General features: G+C 41.4%; 1 long non-coding RNA gene across 1 annotated transcript in view; it reads right to left on the reverse strand.

Annotated features, from left to right (window-relative positions):
- The window catches only part of LOC116444340, a 104,887-nt gene extending 100,399 nt beyond the window's left edge, over positions 1-4,488 (reverse strand). Inside the window, exon 1 of the long non-coding RNA XR_004240280.1 lies at positions 4,381-4,488. This is a non-coding gene — a long non-coding RNA (uncharacterized LOC116444340). The remainder of the gene's footprint in view (positions 1-4,380) is intronic.
- Between the last annotated feature and the right edge of the window lie 9,233 nt (positions 4,489-13,721).

The following is a 13,721-nucleotide window of genomic DNA, read 5'->3' on the forward strand; positions in this document are numbered from 1 at the left end:
GCAGCTGTGCTAGGTCCTAGTACTACTTCTGGCCTCTCCATTTGCTGCTGCAAGAGTTTATAAACCAAAGGCCATGAAGGCAAATGTAAACATTCCTAAATTTCATTATTCATTTCATTCCATCATTTCATTAAAATCAGAGTTTTATTTTCAATTCCCCTTCCTAGGAGTAACTTATTGTGAGCAGGAGGATAAGGTTTCAAAGTCACTTCATGATAACCTCCTCACCAAAGTTCAGAGGGCTTTTCTCCAAGAGATGCACTCACTTTCCTGTATATCACCAGTCTCCCAGCTGCTGAAGTGTTTTGTGGAGATCTCTCACTGTAAACAGACATGAATGTGTCAGCACATCCAAGGAGACACTTTTCCAAAATGGCAGACAATCATTGGAAACATGGCAGCAACCATGTTAATAAATCACAATTAAAAGCCATCATCTTTAATTATGGAATTTTCCAACACATTTCATTTTCCTTCGTTGTATTTTCAACTCCTTTGTGTTGCTCTCACTGCCAGTGCACGAGCTGCTCTTGTCCATGGTGGGCTGATCCTGGAAGATGCTCAGGGCAGCTGTTGAGGTGCTGGGTGCTTCTAGTTTCTATCAACACTGCATGGGAACTGAGCAACCTGAGCATGATGTAGGATGAGGCCCAAAAAGCACTTTGAAAATAGATGTTCCTCCTCTGGCACTCAGCAGGGACAACATGCTAACGGCTGGCACAATGATAATTATTTTTACATTATTCTGAGAGCAGTTTCATCCTTCTTTATTTTCCTTTAATTTCCTTGACACTATTTTCTAATCTGATCAGAGTGAAGCAGATTTTAAGAATATATGTTTTGCCTTCTAAACATGATGTTAACTGCTGACAAGCCTTAAGCAGTTTTGCTATGCAAAAGCGGCTGCTTGCTCTGGACCATTTCAAAATATGAGAAGCACAATGTGTTCCCAGCTGCTGTGTTCTGGTTCTTGTGCAGATGAAGGATAATACAAATTTAAAGTATCCTACTGGAAATGAAGGTACTAGTGTTTGCCTTGGGGCTGTGCTTGCAACTTCACGGGTAATCAGAGAGTATCTCTTCTCTGCTATCTTCATCAGTTGAACAAGCAAAAATAAAAAAGTATTTCCTTTCTCTCCGTTTTTTTTTTGTCTTATCTACTTATTTTAGCACATCTTCTGGGACAAGAATGTCTTGCACTGTGTGCAAAAACAATACAGCATCACACAGTATACCAGATCCTGGCTTGGCTGGAAGCCTCTAGCTGCCACAGTAGTATAAAAGAGCAAGAATTATTGCCCATATCTAAAGGGCATTTGAAAACTGATCCTGCTGTAACTCTGCTGAAAACACCTCCTGCTTCTGCATTAGAATTTGTTAGGTCATCATCAGATAAATTCCTCTTGAATTTGTCATCCCAAACTACAATACAAAATAATTTCTTATTGCTTTCTGCTATGAAGGTCACTACATTAGCCTCATCATGAAAAGAACAAATGAGCTTTAGCCCAAGTCCCCAAAATTATACTCCAGATGGACTCCTATCTTAAACACGAGGAATGGATGGAGGTCAAAAGGACAATTACAAAGTCACTTGGAAGTGGAAGCAAAGAGTGGTTGCTTTGGCCTGAGCTGAGCAGCATAACATCACCTGTTCTTCCTTCCTGTCCATGCACACAGTATTTTGGCTTGGTTTTAGCATAATTTTAACCTTCAAAAATGGTGGTACTTTCCCATTTCCATAACCTTTATCTCAAGATATGTCTTCTAAACTATCAAAATACTTTCTCTTGGAAAACACCACCTTTATTTCAGTATTTTGAAACAAAAACAAAAGGGCAAGGCAGGAACAAATTTTTTGCAGGTTCAGGCTGCATTTGGTAGGTAGTTAAAGTCAACAAAAACCATGATTTTTTCATCAGATAAACTATTCAACCAAAGCCCTGTGCACATATCTGCTGTGAACTCTTTATTTGCTGCTTCTTTATTGAGTTTTAGAAAGAGTTATTGAGTTTCCCTATTGATTTTTAGTGAGTGAAACAGTAGTTTTTGTTGGGATCGTGACTGAGCTAATTGATAAACTCTTGCGAATAAACAATAGCAGGGGCAAAAAGGCAAATGAAATGTAATCAATGCTAGTCAGAGCAAAAAAATGCCTTCAGAAACTTGCAAAATGGTGTCATTGCAACTACAAGCCGAGTGCTGCTGCAGAAACGCTTGAGAGCTGTTGGGGTAATGAGTGCTATTGGAAATGTAATGATTGCACACTGAGTAATTATCATGTTACATGAATTACTGGTACATCTAAGGATGCATGTTTATTTTAGCTTGCTGGGCAAGATTAAGTAAAATAAAGTATTCTATAATTTAATCGGCATGGAGGTTTTATTTCCTGCAGTTTGGTTAGAACTTAAAATTTGAGGATGCGATTGCAGACATCACTCTGCATGCACAGTTGAGTCAGTAGGGTTCAACTTAAAAAACATATCAAAGACCAGAGCCTGATTTCTCATTGCAAACTATTAATAACTGAGAATTGACCCATTGTTCAAACAACTTGTGAAAGGCATAATACAGTACGAGTCCTTGTATTTTGTTGGTCCAATGCCTTCTAACTCATGCCTGATGCAATCTTCGTCAATTCACCCAACAAGCAAAAAAAACCCCAACCTGTGGTTTCATGGGAAAATAGTAACTTTGCCAAGATGACACAGAAATAATGCTTCTGTTCAATCACCTAAAGGAGAGTGCTTCTCTCCTTTGTCAAGGCACATGTAGTTTTAGATGTTATTAATGGCCATTATGAACTTGGCTACAGGTGGCAGTTCAAAAATTTAATCCATATGGCCAAGGAGAAGAGGCTAATGCAGTTAGTGTGGAGCATGTTGACAGATGCAGAGTTCATCCCTTCCATACTGCTGGATAATAAGGTTTAATTGTGCAAAAGATGTAGGCAAAGGCTTGGAAAAAAAATGTAGAAAAGCATTTTTCACAGAAAACAGTTTCTTCTTCTTTTTTTTTAATGGAAAGTTGAACACTGAAAATTGTCAAGTGCCACTGACACTTAATTGGAAATATCATTGTGGCTCCCCATGGGTATTTCTGTGCCAGAGCCTCTCTCTGACGTGAGGGCTTCTGAGTGGACTACATTTCCCATGAGATACTGAAAATTTCCCCTCTGCAGGCTACTGTGGTCTCAGAGCCCTGCATAGGAATGGTCCAGAGGGGAAACTCTGTGCCTGGGAGGGAGAGGCTCACTGACACCATCCACAAAAGTCACAGCAAACTGTCAGAAAAAGACATGCCCTGCCTCTCACCAAACGTGTGCCTCTTTGCAACAAGGATTGTCTCAGACCCACAGACATTTTTTTCCCCCTTTCCAGATTTTCAAGTTTGCTTGCTGCTTCTGCTCTCCTGACCTCAATTAAAAGATTCAAACGGATGCTTCTCCTGAAACCTTGAACGCATTTCAGACTCACCTTAAATGCGTCTGCAAAAGAAGATGGCAGATGAGCACAAAGACAATGTGATTGATAAAAAGACCCTTTGCCCATCCCATTAATTGTACTAAGTGATGCCTTGGAAGTCTGTTTGTACGAGAACCATTCTTAATTTATCAAGTCAGCTTACAAAATAAGGAGAAGATACATGCAAGTATGCCTGGCAGTCTAGTTTCTGTGCATGCCTGACAATGACATCCTTGCATTTTCCATGGAAAAAGACAGACAGTGGATTACAGAGTATGCTGAAACTACCCAAATCACCACACAGATCCTTACAAGCCAGGAAGTTGAGACAAAGTGCTTTGGAAAGGAGAAGTCATCTTAATACCTGTGAGGCACCTGACTAAGTCAGGCTACCCTGTTTACCACTCAGTTTGAGACAAAAGGGGCTGAAAATGGAAAAAGAAGCTACTATTGCTTGCTAAGAGAAAGATGCAGAGGGAAAAAGAAGGATACAAATTGTAAGGGTTGGAATACAATTTGACATTAAAAGTGCCATAGTGGGTTAGTAACCATGTTCCTTGGAGCCTTCTATTCTTTAATTCACAGAACAAGAGTTGAGGCTCTTTAGTCAAGAGTGATAAGTGCCTTTGCTCTGGCTCTTACTCACAGCCTGTGGTTTTGTACACCTGCCCTGTTCAGGTAGAGCACAGCTTCCTGATGGGGAATGAAAGATAGCTCAGCTTTCATGGGTGGCTGGAATCAACACTCTCACCTCATGGAAAGAAGAGACATATCAGCCTTTCCAGGACAAGTCAACACCTACTCACTCTCAGCCCCCCTGTCCTAACCCAGGCTCCTGATCTGAACGGGTTTTCAAGAATTATACTCATTCCCTTCCCTAGTAAAAAAGGCACATAAGAAACTTCTACTTTACCTCATAGCCCTTCGTAGGGCCCAGCCTGCTCAGCATCCACAAAGCTCAAGGAGTCCCTGGGCTGCAGTACCTGCGATTAGAGAGCAAGCAGATGTTTTGCTTTTACAGACAATGAGGACTTCCCCCACAGCTGAAGCAGGATTGGGCATGACTATAGGCAGAAGTGGGTTTTAAAGCAGCTGTTCAACTACTTGCATCCTAGGTGAGACTTTCAAGGTTTTGCAAATATTCTTAATGTGATTTGTCAGCTTGCAGGGAGCAGGAGAGTCAGACAACTGTAACTATGGCAATAAGATCATTACTGGTGCGGAAGATCTGGTCGTTCCCAATGCTTCAGCAGCCTTCATGCATGATGCCAATTAGACAAATTCTTTGTGATTCCTCCAGGCTTCTACAGCACCAAATGCAGAGATTCAGCCTTTAATGAACAAGATTCACTTAAAATTATGTGACATAACCATTGTTGTAAAGTATGTTAAACAAATTTGGCCATTATTTTCCCAGGCTGCACATCCTTTTCCATTTCAACATCATCTTTAAGGACCGACAGCTAGTTACCGAAGACTGAGATACACGTCTGTGTTGCAGTGGGTGTGCGTATCTCTTCATGATGCTAGGGGAATAGGTTGTTCCCAGAGCACTGAGCCACTCAGAAATCTGGTCCCTTTGAGTACAGAGCTCTTTAAACAATTATCCTTGGTGAGGGTGCTAAAGACATCTGAAAATCAGGCATAGGAGGTGATTCATTGGATGGTGTTTGTTACACCTGTGGTCATATCAAACTGTTCAGTCTTGCAAAGACGGGACACTCATTCAATTTTTCTACAGTGAAAGGCTCCAATGATATTCTTTCGACCATTCCTTAGTGTGAAATAAAAAACAGGTAAACCTCTCAGAGGGCTTATAGCTAACACTGAAGAACTGTTTTTCAGCACAACTGTATCAGTAGAAACATGTAATGGCCAGAATTGAACTGCTTTGTTGGCCATGTCCCTTTTGATGAAGGATGGTCACTTGCTTTTTCCCTTCCTGGCTGGCTTGCCTTACCAGATCCTCAGCAGTCCTCCTGTGTGCTGTTGGATTTCCCAGTTCTCAGCTCCATGGAGGACTTTGAAGGACCACACATCCCAGCTGTGGTGCTGCTCATCCAATGCATCTGCTGGTCATGACAGAGCATTCCAAGCCCTTGGTCTCTCGTAAGCTGGCTGTGACCTTAGACTCAACACTTCTGTTCTCCATATACACCTCCATTTTCTAGCTCAGCAAGGCTTTCTGCAATCTCTGTTCAGTGCCCAGTTCTGTATTTCCTCCAGAGCTTTACAGACCAAATAAGATTAAGGTGAAAGAGAGGGAGGTCTCAATTGCACGTGACCATTCAACTCAAGGATTCCTTTCTCCACATCAGCTTCCTCTCACAGTTTTAGCCATCCGTCACTTGTCTTTTTAATTCTGGCCCAAGCTGTTGTGTCACCTTGCTCTCTGCTGCTAAGAAGTAAGTTTCAACTCTGAGCTATGCAAAACCTTTTTCTCCATATACCTTGGGACTACAGAGAAAGCTAAAGAATCAAGGCTTACAAGATGTTTTGATGCTAATCATCAGATGGAAAGATGCCTTAGGAACAGAAATATCTTACAATAAACCAGAAACAACCTTTAAAAGTATTTTCTTGTAAATAGTTTCTTCTGAGTCTGGGCAGATGGAACTCATGCAAAGGGAAGATACATTGGATGGGGCAAAGTGAGGCACCACTCACGTAAAGATGTAACAGCACTGTCACGGCAGCTTAAAAATTTATGGACAGATGAAGTGTCAGCCCCAAAGGCTGATATAGACCAACAGCTTATTTGTAAAGCCACTGTGCCTACTCTTTAACTCTTCTGGAAGAGGAGCACAGCATTCTGTGGAGGAAACATTTTTAGCAAAAGTGGACCAGGAGGATGAAGTGGGTATGATTCAGAAGAGAAGTCTAACTCTCATCAGGCTTGACTTGATTACCATGCCATCTAAGCCAGTGGAATTACTGTGAGGAATTCAGGAGTAAAAAAAGTCAGAGGAACTTGTAAACATCCTGTTATTAAAAAAAAAGCTGTATTTACTGCAAATCTCTTTGAAACACCCTCATTATGTGCCTTGCACTGCCCGTTTCAATGTTTGTGTTTACTTACTGTCATCTACATTCCCCTTTTAAAGGAGATTATTACTCTTACTGATCAGCTCTTGTTATTTTCTGAAAGTTTTCTGATGCAGGCAGAATATTAGATGTTTTTTGTAAAGGTTGTCTTCTTGTTACTGTTTGACAAGCAGTTGTTCATAATTCCACACCTTAACAATTACACTAATTTTTAAACTAAAGGTTGGAGCCATAAATTTTCTCCAGTATTTCCTGCAGCTAAAGAAACACAGTAATCAATAAAAAGGAAGCACTAATAATATTCATTACTTCTTTATTTTCTTGTCACACATGCTGCAATAATGTATGGAGATAAACAAGTGCCTATTTTTCTGATTTCATTTTGAACACAGAAATCTCTGTAGGGCACACAATAAAACTTGATTTTTGGCTTATGCTCCACAATCAACAGCTAATCCTCAGCTGAACATTTGATACAAGGTGCTCTGCTTAACCTTTTGTCTGCTGTCTCCATCACGTTTTTGCGTGCTCTTTGATTTCAATTAAGCTGTGACTGAATATATCACCTCTGGGTATTATCTTTCCTTAAATTAAACAGCGCTTTGCCTTGTGATATTAATCAGAAGCTCCTTGAGGGGGAGTCTCTGCTGTTACAGCTGGGCACCCAGCCCTCCCCTCCCCAGCATCTCTGAGTAGAGCAGGTTTTGTGATAGACCATGAGAAGAGGAATGGGACTGCCACAAACAGACAAAGTGATCAGACATTGATGATAACACAGATCCTGATGCCAAAAATAACAACCTGTTCCAGGGAAGGACAGTAAAAATTCTGCTTTTCAACAAGCACAGTATGAATAAATGCAGTTCAAAAGCTCAGTTTAGATAAATTTGATTGTCTGGTCTATCTTCTCTGGCCATAGCTTTCCTTAGGGTTATGTAGTGGTTTGGTCCAAAATACTCATTACTGTTTATCTGCTGTGAGATAAGAATTAGGAGAAATGCAAAACAGGCACCAAACTTGAAAGAATATAAAGAAGTTTATTAACAGACCTAAAAGAGGAAAAAAAAAAATTATACCACCTTCAGAACTCTCCTCCTCCCCCCACCTTCCTCCCTTCTCCCACTGACAATGTGAAAAGACAACCCTTAAGATGTTCAGTCTGTTTACCACTGCCATAATAACCTTGTTTAGTCCATTTAGAAAGAGAAGTCTCTTCTTGCTCATGCTATGAAAACATTATCACAACGAGACAGCCGCCCACTTCCAAATATTGTTCAGTCCATTTAGGAAGAGGAGTCTCTCTGCCTGCGTGTGAGTCCTTTCCCCCGACTTGCAGCTTTTCCCGCAACTGCTTTCGAGGGTCCACTCTTGAAGTTTTTGGGGTACAATTTTAAGGTTGAGCCGTTCAGAAACAAAAACAGAGGCCCTTCTCCTTCCCTGGGAGCAAAGGGTCTTCATCATCTTCATCGTTAGGACTATCTCTGGGAGCATCTCTAGGGACTGAGGTTTTCTCCTTTCCCATTTGGAGCAAAAGTCCTCATCTGGTTCATCTCTACGGACTGAGGTTTTCTCCTTTCCCGTTTGGAGCAAAAGTCCTCATCTGGTTCATCTCTCCCTGTCCAAACTTCTCATGAAATTACAGCTGCGTCAGCATCTGCCTATCTCAGCACAGGTGCTTTTGCTCACGAGTTGAACACTCCACCCCCCATATCTTCATGAAATTACAACAGGATACTCTGATATATCATAGCTTCACAAGAGAATTTCAGCTTTAAGCATCTCCTCTCTCTCTTCCCTCAGGTTTTCAGCTCTTCACAGCAGTAAAAAGGGTTAATCTCACCTCGGCCTTGCAGCTTTGCAGCTGGAATGTTGAATTTTTCTTATCGCAGTGTAGAGGGGGGAGAGCCGAGCCGCTCCGGCTGCCCACGGCAAGGCAGTGGGGGGGGTTCCATGGCTGGAACAGGTCCATGGCTCCAGGATGGCCGTGGCCCGGCCCGGCCTGGCCCAAGCAGGGCCTGGCCGGGCCCGCTGGCCCCCACTCGGGGCCTGCAGCCACCTGTCCCAGCGCCGGAAACGAGAGAGAGCTTGGAGGGGAGTTTGCCTATTCTTAAATGTGGATCACAGAGGTGATCGCAACTTTAAGTGGCTTAGAGAATTGTCCATATTCAAACTGGCCAGCTGATAGGTTCTATCAGTTCCCAGAGGAAACTGTAAGCACCCCTTAGCAAGGACGTCCCTTCCGGGACTATGCTTGCTAACCTATGACAGGTTATTCTAAAATCTTCAGAGGCCAAGGTCAAATCATCAACTTGGTGTGTCTAATATTTTGATTAAATTAATGGTAGGAAAAGCATACGATTTTTTCACCATTGTGAAAAATGTTCTGCCTTCTGCCACTACTGATATTTCTGTGATCCTGAAAAATCTCTTTCATATGGACTGGGTGTGTGAGGCTCTCTATGCAGCAGAGGGATACTGCTGCTGATACTGCTATCACTTAAAAGCAGTGACTACTTATCTTAAACAGTTCCTTGGACATTTGCTTCTGATGGAACCTTCTTCAGACCCACAGCTCAGATGGAAAGGTCAGCCAGCCCTAATGAGAACTCCTGATGCTTTCATTACGCCCACTGTCATATTTCTTGCTCAGACCAGGTGCAGTGCAAGCAACTTCACAGAACAGACAACCAGTGGGACACACATACCCAAACTACCACTACAACTGTCCTCTTCTTCCTCTATATCTACATAAAACTACAACATATTTAAGTTGAGGTATTCAGAGACACTCCCAATCTGAACCCCACTGACTCCATGCTAGAGATTCCTCTAAAAATGCCATTGCTAAGTAAGCATGTGGCTATAAGAAAGCCTTACAGAGGATGACAAGGGGCAGCAAAAGGCTATTCAGATAGCCTGCATCAAGCAGCTTCCTTCTGATGCTTAAGCCAGGAGCCTGGGCTCTGCAGGCTCTCTTAACATCAAAGGAGAGAAGCTCAAGGGCAGTGACAGTGCTACAACTGTGGCATGATTGAACAACACTTCATTTTATGTGTGTAGATTCAGATGCCATAGTAGGTGACTAAGAAAAACAGCAAAGGAGAAAAATAAGCCTAAAATCAATGTTACCTCACGTACAATCATTAGAACTCCACAGACCAAATTGCAGCATGTCAAAATCGCATCAAGTGTGTTGAAAGCTGTCACTGCAGTGCAGTAAAAGTTGCCGATTAGGAAACACACTTTGATTTGGGAATATATATAAATTTTATGATTGATTTGATCCTTTTTGGTCAAGCTAAGATCAAAAGGTCAGGTTTTAGCTAACTGCCACACAAGAAAGTGAATACTTCCTCTGCTGCCACAGGGCCCCCGTGATCTCTAGCTAGTAATTATTAGTGAATTGCTGTAAGGGAGTGCTTCAAAACTCCACAGTCTCCACAGAAAAGGTGGTGATACTACAGACATGCAGTGGTGCTATGAACACATAGTTCTGGCTTTTTGCTGCCCGTTTTTCTGCTTGCACAAAAAAAAAAAAATGAACCCCCCTCCTCTCCAATAAACCAAACAAACTCCAAACCAAATCCAAACCCAAAACCCCAAACCAAACCCCACAAAAGGCTTCTCTATCACTAAAAAGGGTTTGATATTCGCTAAGGGGATGTGAGAGCTGTATGCTGTGTGTTTATCTACCTGTCAAGTCATCATCCTTCCCATGCTCCTTATAGATCAGTAGGGCAAGACCACTTTCCTTCTAAAAGAAATATTTTAGATCTACTGTATCCTTAAAGATCTGGCATTTCAGGGTCTCTGTGGGGATGTGTGATGGTGAACTTGTAAGTCAGTGCCCTTTTTGAGGCAGCATGGGATGTTTCCTCAACAAATCCTGCCTCTGTATATAGAAAGCCTCGTTCCTTAATGCTGCATTTGAAACGGGCACACAAGCACATGGAGGGATTGTACCTTATGCTATGTAGAGGAAGTGGGGTTGCTCAGAAGTGGGGGAAAGGCAAGGGATCCCCATGGGCTGTGATGCTTCTTTTTTGTGGATCCTTCCAGCCTGTCCTGAGAAGTCTCTGCTCCCCAGATCGATATCTGGCCTTCTGATACCACAATCCCCCACTGCACTTGAATGCGAACACAAACACGTACAAGTATGATCGCTCTCTTGTGTCCTCTGGGCTTGTTTCTTTTTATAAATGCCAGAAAAGTTCACCTCCATTTCATGAATGGAATAGAAAACACTGAACAGCTTTGCTCCCCAACAAGACTATTTGTTCTTGGGAAAATATTGTCTTGCAGATGCCATCCTTCAAACACGCGTTCAGCATCCATTTAAAGGTGGAAGTGGCAGAAATGGGCGAATAGTTTTGTCACGTGGGCTTTGCTTAACCATTTTGCACAACTCCCTTCTCTGGAGCACACCATTTACAACTGCCTAGCAGTAGACTACACATTTTATTTTTAGTTAGCCTCAGTCTTCAGCAATTTATTGCATTTTGTGTATGTGTGTATGTTCTTATTTCTGGCAGCGGAGATTAAATCTCCCTTCTGACACAACCGCACTGTGTAACCTTGGTCATGTCTGGTGATTCCTGCACCAGTTACTGGTGAGAGGAATGAACATTTCCTGGCCACTGTCTATCATGAGTGTACACAGCTTAGGGAAAGGCTCTCTTTCATTCTTAATGAACTCTGTGCTTCCCACATGGAGGAAACAGTTCTCATTTAAGATCTTAAGCATTATTATAAACAGATGAGACAGGAAAACACCCTGTGCTGCTTAAAACTGGTTAAAAGATTCCAAACACTGTGTTTTTTTATATTCTCCTGTATTAAGGCTTGTGACAGGAACAAGATGGTATTTCTGCCTGGAACAGTCTTCTGCCTCGAGTTCGAAGTGACAAAGCATTAATGTATGCAAAATATGCAGCCTACAGCTTGTTCATTAGGAACACAGGGAAGTAGAGGAGAGTATGTAGATTAAATGTCACCAAGGCATATAAAACTCTTTGTGGCTATATAAAACTCTTCCCCATACACAGGAAAGTGCATTGTATAAAAAGGAGAGAATATGCAACAGCTCCACTGCCAAATGCCTAGCGACGGGTAAGTGCAACATAAGCCAGGAGTACATGGGGACCATAAACTTCAGTGAAGACACCTCTGTAGCAAACTTGAATATCTTAAGGATTAAAAATGCCTGCAAGATGTCCTGGTTTTACTCTGACTCTCAACTCATAACTTTGTTCTACCTGGCTGTATTTGCTGCGCTTCACAGTGCCTTGATCTACACTTCTCCATTCCTCCTCTGTGGAGGTTCAGGTTTGCTCACTGCTTGTAGCACTAAGAACATTGGGGATGTCGCTATAAAGTAGTGACAGACTCTGCCAAAGGACTGAGGCAGTACAAGGAATAATGAATGCCAGTCTTGGGTTACTGTTTTCATACCATAGTGTTGGGCCTCACTTCTTCTCTCAGCAAGTATCTGCTGAAGAAGTTGGATTTCGCTTTCCTCTCATCAGACTAGTTCACAATCTCTTCCTCTTCCTCAGCACGTTCAGTATAAGGTTTCCTCCTTTCATAGCCTCATGCTATACACAGAACAAGCACTGAAAGCTGAATGATGATCCACCAATTCTGCTAATTGCCAAAAGGGGGTGAAGAATTATACGTCGGCCACATTATTAAAATTCATCAAAGACATGTTTCTGAGCCTATCCAAACAGTGATTGAGTTTCAGTCAGGTTCAGAAGACAGTGGGAGGCAGAGGGAAATAAAGTTGTTTAATTTTAACATTTTTAAAACGAAGTTTTTCTATTTAGAATGTATTTAAATCATACAATCTAGCCCAGAGCTGTTGCATCAATTCAGAGTGGAAAAAGAGCAAAGGAGCTAATTTTCAGCTGACCTTATGCATGCCTATACCAGTTCTCACTGCCCTACTTCCAGGCCCTCATGTTTGTGCAAAATCAGAGACAGCACAGCTCAATAAAATGCCACAAGCCATTTTATTTTTCACCAAAAAGATGTTTCATCCATTTGCGTCACTTATTTTACTGAAAATGTGAAGCTATATCTACTGTTTGAACAGAACTTTTTCTCTTTTTTTTTAATTTTTAACATTGCTCTAATTTTATTTTTTTAAAAACATGTGACCAAAATCAAAACAAAAACTCTGCCAGATTTAACACTAATTTTTGATGAAAAATTCATTTCAGAATTCTTTTTTGTTATCCTATTTGGAATAAAAATAATTTCTTACTACAAATCAGCTACAAACCAGAAAATCTATGCCCAACGCCTTCCTAATATAAGCAGAGAAAAAGCAATGAAGGAAGTAAATACCCACTCTTAGCATTTGGCTTTTATCAAAATATGTTATTAGTAAAGAATTAGCTATACCAGTCTATGACTATTTCTGGTTTTAGAGCTGGCTTGAAGCTTTGTTCCAGGGGTCACCTGACAAGAGTTATAAATCAGGAAGACATTGCAACTCAGATATAATATTTGACCTTCCTCATAAAGCTTTACCTTCTGCTCTCAAGAGATGGAGGTGAGGTGCAGGGAAATTTCTCCTTTTTTCTTGAATAGTTTTTTAGCTCATGCTTGAAGAAAAAGTCCCCTGATCTCTAAGGGCATTAAGTTCAGAAAAACAAGCCTCCTCAAAAAAAAGGAACCAAAGATAAGGGTCTTCTCTGTTATAGATAAAATCTATCTTGAGGGAGCTAACACTTATCTTTGTGCCTGGTTCTATGCTCGTGTTTTTTCACTAGACAAAATGCAAAATCACAGCCAAGACAAATTTCAGCAGTTTTGTCTTACCAATCACAGAGCCACCAGATGGAGCTGAGGTTCTGCTTTTAGCAAGGAGGAGCACAATTAATTTCTGGAAGGATTTCAGTGAACATTATGCATGTGTATAACAGGCAAATATGTGTAGACATACTGTTCTCTGTATGAATTAGGTGTATTTCAGGTTTAAACAAATAATTTGAATGAGGCATAAGAACCGGTAAATCAGGTTTACAAGTGTTTCTTCTGCATGCTCTCCTGCTGTTTAACAAAGGGTTAGCTTTCCTTGACTGTGGCTCCTCTATGAACCACTAATCCTTAAAAACTTGTAGGAGTGCAGTCCCTCTGACACCTCTGCTTCTCTTCAAAATATAATTGAAATTGGCCACCAGCTTCAAAAGCTGTTAGGCAGAC

This window comes from Corvus moneduloides, chromosome 5 (assembly GCF_009650955.1).
Source record: "Corvus moneduloides isolate bCorMon1 chromosome 5, bCorMon1.pri, whole genome shotgun sequence".
NCBI lineage: Eukaryota > Metazoa > Chordata > Aves > Passeriformes > Corvidae > Corvus > Corvus moneduloides.